Source organism: Thunnus maccoyii, chromosome 7 (assembly GCF_910596095.1).
Source record: "Thunnus maccoyii chromosome 7, fThuMac1.1, whole genome shotgun sequence".
NCBI lineage: Eukaryota > Metazoa > Chordata > Actinopteri > Scombriformes > Scombridae > Thunnus > Thunnus maccoyii.
Genome location: NC_056539.1, coordinates 25,555,988 through 25,570,515, shown reverse-complemented (window position 1 = coordinate 25,570,515; position 14,528 = coordinate 25,555,988). Strand labels below are relative to the sequence as shown.

Here is a 14,528-nt window from a genome sequence, read left to right as displayed (position 1 = left end):
TTAGGGTAAAAGTTGACCCTGGTTCAACTTTTTGTTCGACTGCCGAAAGATTTTTTTGCCAGAGCCTTCTGTTAGCTACCCCACTGTGCTCTGTGAAACTGTGCCCTAGAGCTACAAGATGCAGTACACCGAGGTTAACTGGACTGCCCCCTTTTAAATTAATTAGAGGGCTACTAATGTCAGTCTGAAAGCAGCTTTACTCTTTTATTTTTGGCCTTGGTCTGTTGAGGTGTCTGTACTGTTGATCCAATTCAAGAAATTCAAGAAAAAAAAGGCCAAAAAGAAACCTGTCATCTACTGTCGACACCAACCGCTGACTTGGTTTAATATAACAGTTTATCCCAAAAACTTCCCGCAGAAGTCCAGCAGCCACAGTGACAATCACAGTCTACTACTGTATATTCTCACATAGTTGCGGTTTACCCACAATCTCCCTGTTATTCATGCTGTCAGCAACAGCAGTAGGAGGAAAAACAAATGTAAACCACAGTCCTGTGTGTGTCTGTGTGTGTTTAACTGTATTTTAGTCAGTCAATTCACAAGAAACAGACTTACAATGTGGATACACTGTTGATAATTAGGGTCTAACCTCTGGCCTCATCACCCCCCATAAACATACACTAAGCCCAGTACAGAGGAGACTGGGGAGTGACGATAACAATCCTCTGAGTCTACAGGTGGATGCTGAGGTCAAAGTGAGACTGATGAAATGCTTCAATACTTAGCAGAAGCAGTAGCATCAGTGTTGCAAACTGAGCAGTAAAGCAATGGAAGAAATGTGCTTTTGTGACAGACTTCATTACTGTGTCTAAACTGGCTTGTAGATAATGCTCCATTTCCAAGCCTCTGCTCTGCACACCCAAAACACAACCCTCCCAAAAGGAACATTACACAGTATTCACATACAAGATTTTTTTTTTTTACACACACAGCCACCTTAGAAATTCAAATGTACACTTAGAGAGCCAAAGCTTATTTCAGGCACAGAACACAGGAGACCACAAACACATAAATGTGAATGCACATACTCAGTAAGTCTTTGACTTCACGCAGGGAGTGGTCACTTCCAACAATATTCGGACAGGAAGTTCCTGCCTCCTGGAGCCAGCCAATAAGGGCATAGTATTTAGCAGTGAAGGTTCCATTAAGGAAGTCCCATGTTCCCCTCAGCGCGCTCTACTCCTCTCACGATACACTGTTTTTTCCTGCCTGTCAATGCCAGGAACCCATTAAGGAGCAGTGGTGGGGATACAACACGGGGAAACAATACAAGGATGGACCTCGTCATTGTTCCTCAGTGTTGCTTCTTGAGAAATGTCCGGTTATGTTTCTTTATTTCTGGCTGAGCTGCAGTGCAGGACCTCACTTCAAATTCTACCTGAAAACCTGGCTGTATAAATGATGGCTCTGCTTTTAGCTCACCGGGAACTGCATCCTCAACCCTAACCTTAAAGGGTCAGACCTGTGGTTTTACATGTTTTAGCTCATAACTATAAAACACAGATATGATTTGAGGCAGCACAGTTTAAAGATCAAAGTGATAGATAATCCATATCAGTGACACTTTAGTCACTTTTATTTTTTTGTCAGTTATATTATCCTCCGGTAACCTTTTTTTTATGTGTTTAATCATTCCATTTTCTTTCTTTTAACATTTTAAACCTTTTCACACCAAGGATAGTAACAGTATTATCATGCAATATGATGAAAAAGGTGACTAAGTTGGTGATCTTAAACTTTGTTTGCTTTGGAAAATGGTTAGCAGTGCTGTACAGTATACAGTTAATAGTTAAGGGCTGAAAAACATGCAGGACCACTGTAAAGGTCTTTTGGAAAGTGATAACTTCTGATTCTATAACTTTGGTAGAAAGTTGCAGAAAGACAAAGAACAAGAGGAAACCTTACAGTTTGTATTGTTCCTCTGATCTCCATAGTTCCTCTCACTCATGACCTGCTGCCCACCTCAGTGAACTCTGTCGAGCTAAACCCACCCCCTTACACGCCCACCATGGAAACTCCAACAAAACAAACAAGAGAACACACTGTAGTTGAGCTTAGTAACAATGCAAATCTACGAACTGCATGTTTTTCAAAGACTATACTAAGGGTATACAGGGTACAAAAGGTATACAGTACTGTATGTCACAAGAGTACATGCAGGGAATGTTCAATTATTTTCTCTCAATGTGTGCAAACTTGGAAAACTTTCATTTCTCAGTAGGATGCTTGATAAAATTCTGGCAAGGATGTGGAACATTAAGCGGTAGATAAATATTTGTAAGACACAACATGCAAAAGGATGTTTCTTACGTCACCTCCTTCTTCAATAACAAGAAAATAGAAAGAATGCTGTTTGTGAAATGGCTGTTAGCACAAAACAAAGTGAAACTTTGGGGTTGGGTGATGGGATGAATCATCAGTTTTTTGTTCTGAAATTAATCTGTTGCTGATGGACTTATTTTTGCCAATTTTAATCACCAAAATAAGCGACTTTGTATTTCTTTTTCATTAATGTTCAATGCATTAAATGTGACACAATTAAAAGCACAATCTGTGCACCATCAGTGGCAATGGAATTGGAAATATGGGACTTCAATGCACAACGTCCTAACCAGCAGAAAACAACTCACCTGCAGTGCTCCATTGTGGTTTTTAAAGAAATAAAACATGTTTATATGCTCTGTTTGGTTTTATGTTCTGTTTAAAAGCCTTGTAATGAGATGGTTAAGGGGGTGATGGTGATCAATGGGGATTTATTTTGCCCTTCAGCCCAACACTACAGAGCATGACCTGCCTGATAAAAAGCATCATACAAAAACATGGAGATGTCTCATTAACATTTAACAACACATGGGGAACATGATAACAGTGAAGCTCAGTAACAGAGCGGCTTCATTATTTTTCCCAGTTTGGACTGCCACTCAAAGATACTGTAGGTTAAGAGATAAAACTTGTTCATTGTCAGCTATTTTTATCCACTATTTCCCACTATATTAAAAGCAAGAATGGAAAAGGGTTCATCTGTCTCGAATCATAAGACATTACTCTACAGACACTAAACACTGGATGATACCGGTGAAGAGGGGTTCCTGAGCTGAGAGGTACCATGCGATTAAGGGCATTTTCAGACCAATAGTTATTTTGCTCTGGTCTTACTTTTCACACTGGGAAAAATCCAAGCAAACCAAAATGAGTCAATACAAGCCATGTGAGAACGTTCACTCTGCTCATTGGTCAGATGTGTCTGGGGCAGCAGCAAAAACGTAAACACAGGAAGAAGGTCCTGAAGGAGGTCCTATCTGCCCAAATATCAAAAATGCAACATGCTTGTTGCGCTAGTCCAGGTTGGACCTCCATTAATTCTCCGGCTAGTTGCTAGCAACTGTTCGCTCATCCGCATCCCAGCGTGCAAAGCACACCTAGCTACAGGAGCCATTTAGCTCAAACTTGTAGAGTACGTCTAGTAGATGGGTCGTATCAAGGCTGGATCATGATCGCACTACAAACAAACCCCTCCAGAGGGTCACTTGGGACTGAATTTGAGTAAGATTGCTGTGCTCAGACCTGCCCAAATGAATCGTACCAAGGGGGAAAACAAACCAGAGTCTTACTCAACCGGACTAAAAACCACAGGTCTGAAAACGCCCTAACCTGTTCATTTGATACATTGAACCCAATGACTCTTTGTCTAATTTGTCTATAGAACTGAACTGATGGTTCAAATCACTTTGGTGTACTTGGACTGTGCTGTATACAGGTCTAAGCCAGCTGACATTCCTTTAAACACAAATGTGCTTTCAGGGCAAAGTAAGAAATCTGTCTACTTTGGCAATAACTTCAATACTGGCTGGCTAATGTCCAAAAAATGAGCTGAATCAACCTCAGCCACAACAAACTCATGAATTGTCAGGAGCCCAAGTGCTGAAGTCTACAAAATTCGCATTTTGTCAAAAGTAAATAAAGTTTCACATTTTTATCTGGATCCATAAATCTTTATCTTATCTGATTAAAGCCTATATTTTATATACAGTACCAGTCAAAAGTTTGGACACATTTTCTCATTCAAGGTAATGGGAAGGTGTGTCAAAATTTTTGACCGGTATTGTATCTTTTCATCCTGTGGACCAAAAATTGAAACTATGGTGAAATTAATTTGTTCTGACACTGGTGTTGAATTGCACAGATGAGTTAGCCTAAATGACTTAAGAAAATTGCTCCTCTCACTACTACTCACCAATAAAAAAAAAAACATTTGAGCACTGCCGAGCTACTTCACCTCAACATCTGCAAAGTCACACTTTCTTTTAAGTTGGTCAGTCTGTGGGAAGCTGTGGTTTGCAGAGCAGATGTGCTGCGGGCACAAAGTATGAACACACACCTCTGTCTCAGTGTGAACTGACCCTCCTGCTGAAACTGATAGGAAAGAATACACTTCTAGCTTTAAGATACCAACATGAGGAGAGTGAGCGAGCAGTGAAAGCATGGCACAGCTGTGGAACAGTGTGTCAACAGAGAATGAGATTAGTAGTACTATCCCTAGGCATTCACTCGGCTGGTGTGTGTGTGTGTGTGTGTGTATGAACGAGATGACTCCTGGCTCTCATGTATCTGTGTGTGTTCTCAGCAAGGGGTTTTTGGCTTCTTTGACTGACGTAGATAGAGAGTTTAGGGAGTCCCATTCCCTCCCATAGCAGAGCTAAGAAGCCCTAAAGCTCCTTAGCCCAGGCTCTGCCACTTGTTGGATGAAAGAACATCTTTTTTTTCAAAAACTAGAAATATTGTGGAGATAAAACAATAAAAGTAAATCCATACCAGTGTCACTCTGCATGGCTTTCTCAAGCACACTTGCAAGGAAGTGTGTTTGAAAGCACACATGTCTCAGTTTCTCTCTCTCTCTCTCTCAGTTTTCCTAGCTTTGTTTTGACTAAAAAGAAATGGAACACCTTTATCCCTTTAAATCCCAATCACACCAACTTAGCACACGTTAGTGTACAACACATACACACTGTGTGGGCCAACAAAGGTATTTAGAGGCATTTACAGGTTCAGAGAGGCCATAGGAGGAGTCAGTGGATGTGAAAGTCTGGAGAATATGAACCACATGGGAGCACCGGGCGCTCGGCCAGTTATGACAGAGCGCAAACTGGCATCGACGGGCACCGGCCAACTTCACACACACACACACAGCATGCTTTACTGCCCATCTCAGCAAAACAACCTGCAACACACTGCTCTACACACGCCAGACACACACACACACACATATACACACACATACACACATCACTACAATGTTTATGTGGAGGAATGAAGAATTATGAAAGAATTATGCTGCGTTGTTCCTTGGCTGACAGCTATCTTAAGAATAATAAATTAGAATTATCATCATCATGACTATCACACAAACTCTGAAAGCAAGTGTGTGTATATTCAGTGTGTGCGGTGGTGAGGGTAGAAAAGTATGTTTAGTTGCTCAGTGTGTTCTGTGCTTTGCTTTGCTCTGTTTAAGAGCAGCCATCCTAAGATGCTCACTGAAGTGGCTACAGATTCTGGGTGGGCCCTGTCTATGTGAGTGTGTGTGTGTGTGTGTGCGTTTGCATTTCTGTGCTTCAATACACTTTCCATCAGATTAAGCTGCTGAGTCTTTCTTATATAGTACTACAAAGGCTCGGCCCCTAATGGTCTGGCTTCCACTGCGGGACCAAAGTGGGCCAATTCAGTATAAATGCAAGCCACCAGACAGTGACCATTTTCGTGGCACCCACCACCAAATTGTGCTGCACTGAAAATTACTGTGGCGAAGGGTCAGCTGACAGTGATTAGCAAATCATAATGGCAAGATAAACATATGTCCAATTTCCAGATATGAGATGTGATTAGCCTAAAGTTGGTAAACCAATGTATTTGTACGAAATCCAAGATGAAGCGCTCAATGTCCATCATATTTCAAGCTGCAGTATTATAATGCAGGAAGGACAGAGGGTCAGTGGGCCCAACTACAAGTCCTAGCCTCAGCCTGAGTGATGCTGTACTAGACAGGAGCTGACTCAGTTCTCTACGCTGTAGAGGACATGTAGAATTTAAACAGCCTGTTGATGTTTTTTTCTTTTAGTGTGTTTGTATAACATACAATACATGCAGTTCAAACATCACATTTGGTGTCATTTGTCCCTCGTTATGCATTCATGCAAGAGAAGAACTTCAAGGTCAGAAGGTTAGTCTGGAGGCCTGTCACGCCACGTAGTCTAACCTCATAAACCCAAGTATTGGACAAATTAAAGTTTTGACCCAATGATGGCACTAGATGAAAAGTTAAGGGATCACCAGAGTTATGACAAATCATCTGTGGAGAACATGATGTCTGCACCAAAATCGATGGCAAGAATCCAGTAGCTGGAAGACATTCCACTAAAAATCTTAAATGTCAACCATGTGGTGGCACTCAACAAAAAGTCAGGGGATCACCAAAGTCACAACGTCTGTAAAATTTCATGGCAACTCATCTAATACTTATATTATTATGCTATATTTAAGTATTAACCGAAGTGTTGGACCACCTGACCGACGGTTCCGTCCCCGTTTGTGTAACTAAAAATACATTATACACATGTGAAAATCCAGTTGTAGGTTTGAACCCGCAAACAAAAACAATATGTGATGTGCAATTAGATTTTTCCATGAATGTGTTTTTTGATCTTTTTGTCATTTCAGCACTTGTGCTCAAGTGTTTGCTGCTTTGATTTAGAGAAATCATAGCTATGGTATTGCAGGTCACACACACACGCACACACACACACACACACACACACACACACACACACACAGCCTCTCTCCATCACACAGATTCTTTAAAACAAATGCATAATTTTAATCTCATGAATACAATGCAAACTTTGTAACTCTTGCTTTAGCTGATTTTCATATAACTCTAATTAAAGGATTACAAGCTCCTTCTGTGTGTTTACAGAAAATCTATGAGACTTAGGAAAACAAATCTTTTCTCATTAGAAAATCGTAAAAATTCCTGCGCTGTTTTGCTTGTTTTTATTTCCTGGAAAGTTGACATTTCACTGATACAATTTCATCAGACAGTGTCCATTTACAAATCACACATCATGGTATAAGATAGTGAATGCCTCAAACAGCCACCAGCATGTTAGCCAAAGTGAGTCACCTCTCTGCACCTCTACGGAAATCACACTGACATGGGCACACACATACAAACATAAACACAAACACACACACACAGCGGGGGGAGTGTACACTAATACAGGTCAACTATATCTTGGAGGACAGTGTGTGTGTGTGTGTGTGTGTGTGTGTGAATAACAATGTGCCCTTTAACCTGAGTATGAATGGAGAGTTGTTAATGTCAGTGAATGCAGCATACAACACACACACACACACACAATGTGGCACCTTGTAAACATGCCTGATGTAACGGGAACGCTTTGCCTTTTTAATGTTGCGTAGCTGCAGTTAGCCAGCCGACCATGGCCAATGCTCTGTGGCAGGCGAGCAGAGCAGTGACCAAAACTAACTGTGAATACATGCACACCCTGAGAGAGCAGAGAGAGAGAGAGACAGGGAGGTTTTATATTAGAGAGAGAGAGAGGTAGAGAAGGAGGCAGAGAATCGCAGTGAATGCATGCAGATCGCCGAGAAGCAACCGAGCAAAAGTCCCATATATGATCTCTCCGAGCAACAACCATCCCTCGCCATCCCCTGCCTGCTTAGTGTACTTTCGACAGTGTGTGTGTATTGTAACCATATGCATATGTGCACATGTCAGGCTCCAGCTGAAAGACATTAGTCAGGCCAGCAGGGATTTTTACTGAAACCTGGCACAGCTAACGAAATGCTTGAGAAGAGGGATCAACTGGTATAGAGAGACTCAGAAGACAAACAGACAGAGACAGAAAGATGGGGAGAAGAATACGAAAGTAAAGAAAGATTTCCTGTATGAGTGTGTTAGTAGATATGTGCACATGTATGTGCATGTGTGCATGCCTTTTCGCATGGAATCTGATTATCACACAGATGCTCGAGATCCCAAAGCTCATGGCAAAAACCCCCCCCAAAGCAACACCAGCACATGGAGAGAGAAAGATGATAAAAGTCTGGAATGTATATAAACAGTTTTAAGTCGGTTTGAAAATGTAAATGACAGAAAATGTCCAAAAAAAAAAAAAAGTAATTAAAATGAAATGCACAAAGGGAAAAGAAAATGGAAAAATGGGGCACCAGATAACTGAAAGAAAATAGTAAAAAAGAATAAAAACAACAATAAAAGGAGAAAGCAAACTGGATGAATGAAAATTACAAATCAATAACAGACAGAAGATACCTCGAGAAACGAGAGAAGGAGAGGAGAAAAGGTGATGGCAAAGGAGGCGAGTGAGAAATGCACCAAATAAACTGCTGAGAAAAGAAGAAGGAGCAAAAAAAAAAGAGTAAAAATAAAGAAGAAAAGCAAGATCCTATCCTTCCCTTACCTCTGCAGCTGCGTTTGGTATCCTTTGGAAAAACTTCAGCTTCAGCAGCACTGTTACAGATCCCACCTTTCTGGCTCTTTCCAGAGTAACATACATATATCTGTATCAATCAGCCAAAAGCAAACTCTTCAGTCCACGAGGACGCTATTCTGTCTACCTGCGTGGGTCGTGTAAATGTATCCTAGATGGTGATGAATAGTGGTGAGTGAAAGGAGAGTACTACGCTAGAGGGCAGACAGACTGGCTGAAACAGGAGAGCAGGCAGAGTAGAGAGCAGACTGAGTAGGATGGAAGACTTACAGCTTCCTAACATCAGAGCGGCTGGGCTGGATACACCCACCTCCTCAGCATGCATCAAATGGGAGTCGCTCAGATGCTCTGAAATGTGCAGACGCAGAGAGAGAGAGAGAGGGAGAGAGAGAGAGAGAAACCCTATGTGCAGCCGGAGATCTGATCTGATCTGATATATGCATATATGCATGCAAGGTTAAGCACACATGCCATGCATACACTCATAAAGGATCTCATTAACTCTTTGCTACTGACAAACACACAAACCTACCCTCTCCACTGAATAGAGCCTCAGTGAAATGTCTGCCGGGTTTTCAGTGAAAATAAATAAACCAGCTGAGGGAGAGAACAAAGCAAAGACAGTCTACATGGCAAAAACAGCCTCTAATGAATTTAATTAAGTGTTCCTAATAACTTCTTATTTGGTTGTAGTGCTGAAAAAAAAATAGTTGATTAATCCAGTGGTTCCCGAACTGGAGTTCACAAGATGATTCAAATAATAAGAAAGCATGATTGTTGCGCAACTTGTTCATTTATTTCAAATTTTCTCTATTTTTTTTTTTCTTTTTTCTTGTGAAATACTGAGTGTTTTCATCTCTTCATGCCTCTGAAAATCTTCAAATCTGAGAAGGAAAAAATCACTTCCATGTCCACACTGAAGCAATAACCAGCGATGAAGGGTCACGAATAGACGTTGCCTCATTTTAAAAGGGTCCAAGTTCAAAAAGGCTGGGCATCCGATCATCAGAAAACAACACTTTTGATAATTGATTCATCATTTTAAGTTGTTTACCCAGCAAAAATACCAAATCCTTGCCAGATCCAGCTCCTAAAATGTGAGCCTTTGCTTTTTTATCTGTTTATTTTATCCATGTCAATTAAATACCTTTCAGTTTTGGGCTGAAGAAGACTGTAATGGGCTTTTTTCATTATTTTCTGAGGATCAAAATAACTGATAAGGAAAATAATCGTTAGTCGCAGCCCTAATAGTTTGGTAATTCTGTGTTTGCATGAGAACATGTATGACCTACATGTGTTTGAAAGGAAGACTTTAAAAAGCATAATTATGTGGATGTTGTTATACCCGGCACGCCTGCAAATGTAGGCAGTAAAGAAGAAAAAACACATTGCACACGTGTTTTTGTTGTTGAGAGGTGAACTGTAATAGACTTCAGGACATGCTTCTCATTCTTGGAGTGCACCGCTGCTTGTCGCTCAACATGCTTTCATTTTCCCTCCTGTGCTCCCCTCCTGGGATAGAGGCTGGCTGGGTGAGTGGAGGCTGGAGGGGGGGGTGTTTCATGTCATGGGCCACGGCTTTGAGCTGCCACACCACCCACCCTCTACTCGCTCCGGCCGTGAGAGCTTCAGGCCTCCTGGGACAAAGCCTGCCTTGATAAAGGATAATGCCATTGCTCAATGCATAGAGAATGGTCCTCATTACTACTGCAGGTTAGGGGTTAAATTCTCACAGGGTCTGCCAGTAGGTGGCAAAAACTGTGAGTGTTTGCACTCATTGTTGGAGGAATTTGTTCAAATTCAACAAAACGGGTGTTTTTCCTCGTTTTCCCTTAAATCCGAGGTTTCATGTCTTCGAAAAATGGTGGAATGTCAAATCTGAGCAAGTTATCCAGTGACCATGTTCACCAAATTGCCTTGTTCTGTATCTGACAACCATGTGGTATCCTGTTTGTAATGTAATAGCCAATCAAATACAAGGGCCTTGTGTTTATAGCAGTGTGTTGAACATTTTGGGAGAAAATGCTTCCTTTTAGAAAAACGATGTTATCAGGAGGTGATGAGGGAAGAAGATAGAGATAAAAAAAACAAAAACATAATCCTACTTTATAATTCATCCCCTGGTTAGGTTGTAGATGGGATGTAAGAGAGCATAACACCTCCCCACCAGCCCTCCATGTTAAATTTGGATAAATCGCCTGCTGGTCATTACATCTGTAATGAAATCTGTTTCATTGGGTAATTATTAAAACATCCAATGTGGGATTTAAGATAAATTCAACCCGAGTTAAATTAGGTATGAGCCTCGTTTAGTTGCCAAATTTACTGTAACTGGAGATTTCAGAGATACTACGGATGTGCTGGTGTACCGTTTCTACTACTGCAGTGAAACATGCTGACGGTATCAATACCACCAACCGTTTTCATTACCGTCATTACCTTCATTAACGTCGTTTTCAGAGGAAACCATGAACGCAGAGCAGCTCTTGCCTTCATCGGCAGTTTTACTTTGTTTAGCCACAAGTGGCCTGTGTATGTTTATCTGCCTTTTAAAAATGAATTTACTGTAACTGTTAACACCCAGAAGATAACACTTAGTACAGAGCTCTTGCACTTCAGAAATCATCAACCAGTTTCATTAGGAAAAATTCATAACATTCATAACACTCATAACACAGACACTGAGCTGCATTGAAGTCATTTCCAGTCAACTGTCTTGGACTTTAAACTGTATTTAACTGTTTTTGATGCTATTTCTTATACTGAGTCCAACAAAACTGCAATATACTGTACTGAACTATAGTTTAGCACTAATAGTACTAATAGAGTATCGTAATACTGGTCACCATGATATTTTTACCTGAGATAATAGCAGCATGAAAATTTGATGCCAGCTCATGTCTATAACATACTCTGATGCTGAGGATTATGGTGACGGCGTGCTGTGGCTCCATCATTACTATGACTTGAGGAGGTCACTGCCCTACAGGAAGTCCACTACCTCAAAACTACTCCCGTTCACTACTGTATCAGCATTGTTATTGCAACATCACTTAAACACCAAACGAGAAAACCTGAGTGGATTCAGAAAGCTGTAGCACGTCCATCGATGCACCTTTGCTGCTGACCAAGCAGGCAGCAGGAACTCTGCAGCAGCAGCAGCAGCAGCAGCAGCGGTCCGTCCTGCGTAAATACCACCGTATTGACAAATACCTACTGGCTGTGTGTACGGGTGCAACGACACACCTGTCATTTCTTTATCACCCCCCCTCCTCCTCCTCCCCGCCCCCAGCAGCAGCAGCAGCAGCAGCAGCAACAACAACACTCTGTAACCTCATCTAAATGAACACTGTGCAACTGATACAAATAAGCCGAAACAGAGATTAATAGGCTACTCTCACCGTTAGCCTCCCGAGCAGATTTTCGTTTCTGAATTCAAGCTAGGAACCGGGAAAACGTAAATAGTATCTTACCGTTAAAATCGTGGCAGGACAGCCTTTGCTGACTCTCAGATGAAGAGATGCTCCACTGAAGGTGGGAATGATGCTGCTGGACGGTTTGACCTCCATTTCACGGACAGTGTTGCCCCCTGCCGGTTGACGGTTGACACTGTTCGCAACGGCCGTTTTTAACCGTTAACGGCGACACTATTTTCGTGTATTTGTGAGTATCCGTGTATTATACCTAAGAAGAAATGTTATGATGCTTCTCTTTAACGTAAAACATTCTTGAATTTATTTTTTTAAGGTTGAGTTCCTCGAAAAAGTAGAATACAAACACACTTCCGCTTACGTTTTCAAAATTAAAGCCGAAAAGCCCTGTAAACCCAGTGATTCTCAGTGGGGTCCCGGGAGGGCGATTTTTTCCCCTAGGATTGCGAAGTCATGACCCGTCCTACTCTGCCTCTGATTGGCTAGTACTCGCTGCCTTCGTTGATCGGGTTGGTTAGAGTAACGGTGAGAATATCACGGTAAGCCAATCAGAGAGAGAATAGGGTGGGTCATGACTTCGCCATCCTAGGAAAAAAAATCTCGTCCTCCAGGGGTCGTCGAGGGGGTACCAGGGGGGTCCCCAGCGAAAAGAGGAAGATTAATGTTGACTATAATTCCATCCATAAGTAACACAATGACAGAATGTATGTCTATGTTGGTCATGGGTTTCATTCACTTTCTGTAATAACATCTAAAAGCGAAAGTCTTATCAGATGGGGGACACTGGGATAAAATCTTATCAAATGGGGATCCTGGTTTAATTTGTGTAAGTTTAGGAGACCTTGATGTACAAAAGTTTGAGAACCACTGCTGTAGCCAGTTCGCACTTTCCTGTGTAAATACTCTAACAAATAAAACCTTCTGTCCTGCTCTGTTTAAAGAAATTAAAAAATCACATCACCATTAATTTCAAACAGTGAGAACTGAAAAGCTGTCAAAACCTATAACATCTGTATGTCTCTTTATGTTTTTATTTAACTGTGCCTTTTTGTTGAATTCAATGTACTGCCTGTATTTCTTGTTTGTTTGTATATGTAAATGTTATTGTCTTTTATGATTACGACCTCATACTGTCTTGTGTTGCAAATTTTTTGTATTGGGATGTACAGACGGGTGACAAATTAAAGGATAAACCTGGATAAATAAGTGGAGAAACATAACGAATGCAGATGCTTCCACACAGGTGCACTGCATGGTACAATTAAGCAATTAACATCCAATCATACTCTGTGGCGTGTATTAAAATGCTGAGCAGATCCAGTTGATTCTGATTTTGTATCAAGATGGCAGGAGGAAAAGAGCTAAGTTACTTTGAAAGAGGGTTCATTGCTGGGGCAGGGATGGCAGAAGTTTCAGTCACAAAGATTGCTCAACTGGCCAGTGTTTCAATATGAACAGTGACTAAAGTAACGTCTGCATTTAGATCTGTGGGAAAGACATCAGTAAATAGGGAAATTCTGGTGGAAAGTGCGCATTTGATGACCGTGATGCTCACGCATTAATGCGATATAAGGAAAAACAGAACAGCAGCTCTCTCTCAGCTGACTGAGAATGTCAATGCAGGACGTGATCAGACTGTGTCAGCAAGAACAGTCTATCGACGATTACATAAAAGAGGGATATTATAGTGGGGTTGCAGTGCATAAATTCCTCATTACAAAGATGAATGCACATTTGAGAGCTCAGTGGTGCAAAAACCATCGGCATTGGTCTACAGAGATGTGTAAAAAAGTGATATGGTCAGATAAGTCATCCTTTGCCATATTCTTGACAAATGGGCAAGTGCATGTGTGGCGTACACCAAGAGAACCAGGCCTGAATGCTTGACCCCTACAGTGAGGAGATCCAGTGGCTGTGGGGGACATTTTGCTGGCAGGGTTTGGGTCCACTTGTCCCGTTAGAGTGAAGGATCCCTGCAAATCAATACAAAGTTGTTCTGAGTGATCACCTTTATCCTATGATGAAACATTTCTATCCTGATGGGAGTGGTCTCTTCAGGGATGACTTCTATCTATCTATCTATCTATCTATCTATCTATCTATCTATCTATCTATCTATCTATCTAAAACCATGTTTCGAATGTTTTTCAGTTTTTCTACATTACAATCGGAACCAAGAAACAAAAATCTCAATGACCCTATGGATGATGTTGTAACTGACAGACTATGTTGAGGAGTTGTATACAGATGAATTATGAACAGTTATTTATTCATTTATTCGATTGTGCATATATGACCATCACTGCGATGTAAGTCAGAATTACAGCAAACATGCCTCTTTCTCTGTACACTGTTCACGTCAGGATATCATACAAAGTGCCAAAGTGTTGCGTATATTTTATGCAGTGCATTAGAAAATTGCACAACTGTGCACTTCCCCCAAATTCTCCCTGAAAGTTACAATGAAAATTGCTGCAAATGCAACTGACACTCTATATAAAAGGTATTTATTTTTACTTAATTAAATTATTCATTAAGCCTCTGAGAGACAATGTGGAAAATTTACTTCATT

At 41.1% G+C, this 14,528-nt stretch overlaps 1 protein-coding gene across 3 annotated transcripts in view; it reads right to left on the bottom strand.

Moving 5' to 3' along the window:
* Positions 1–12,327, bottom strand: part of kank4 (KN motif and ankyrin repeat domains 4) — an 84,502-nt gene extending 72,175 nt beyond the window's left edge. For 2 of the 3 annotated variants that reach the window (XM_042416356.1, XM_042416355.1), the window contains exon 1: positions 11,999–12,327. The gene's annotated coding sequence lies outside the window, so the exon portion shown is untranslated. Of the gene's footprint in view, positions 1–8,495; positions 8,782–11,998 lie in introns of those variants that run through there. The other variant, XM_042416354.1, reaches the window with a different exon arrangement.
* Between the last annotated feature and the right edge of the window lie 2,201 nt (positions 12,328–14,528).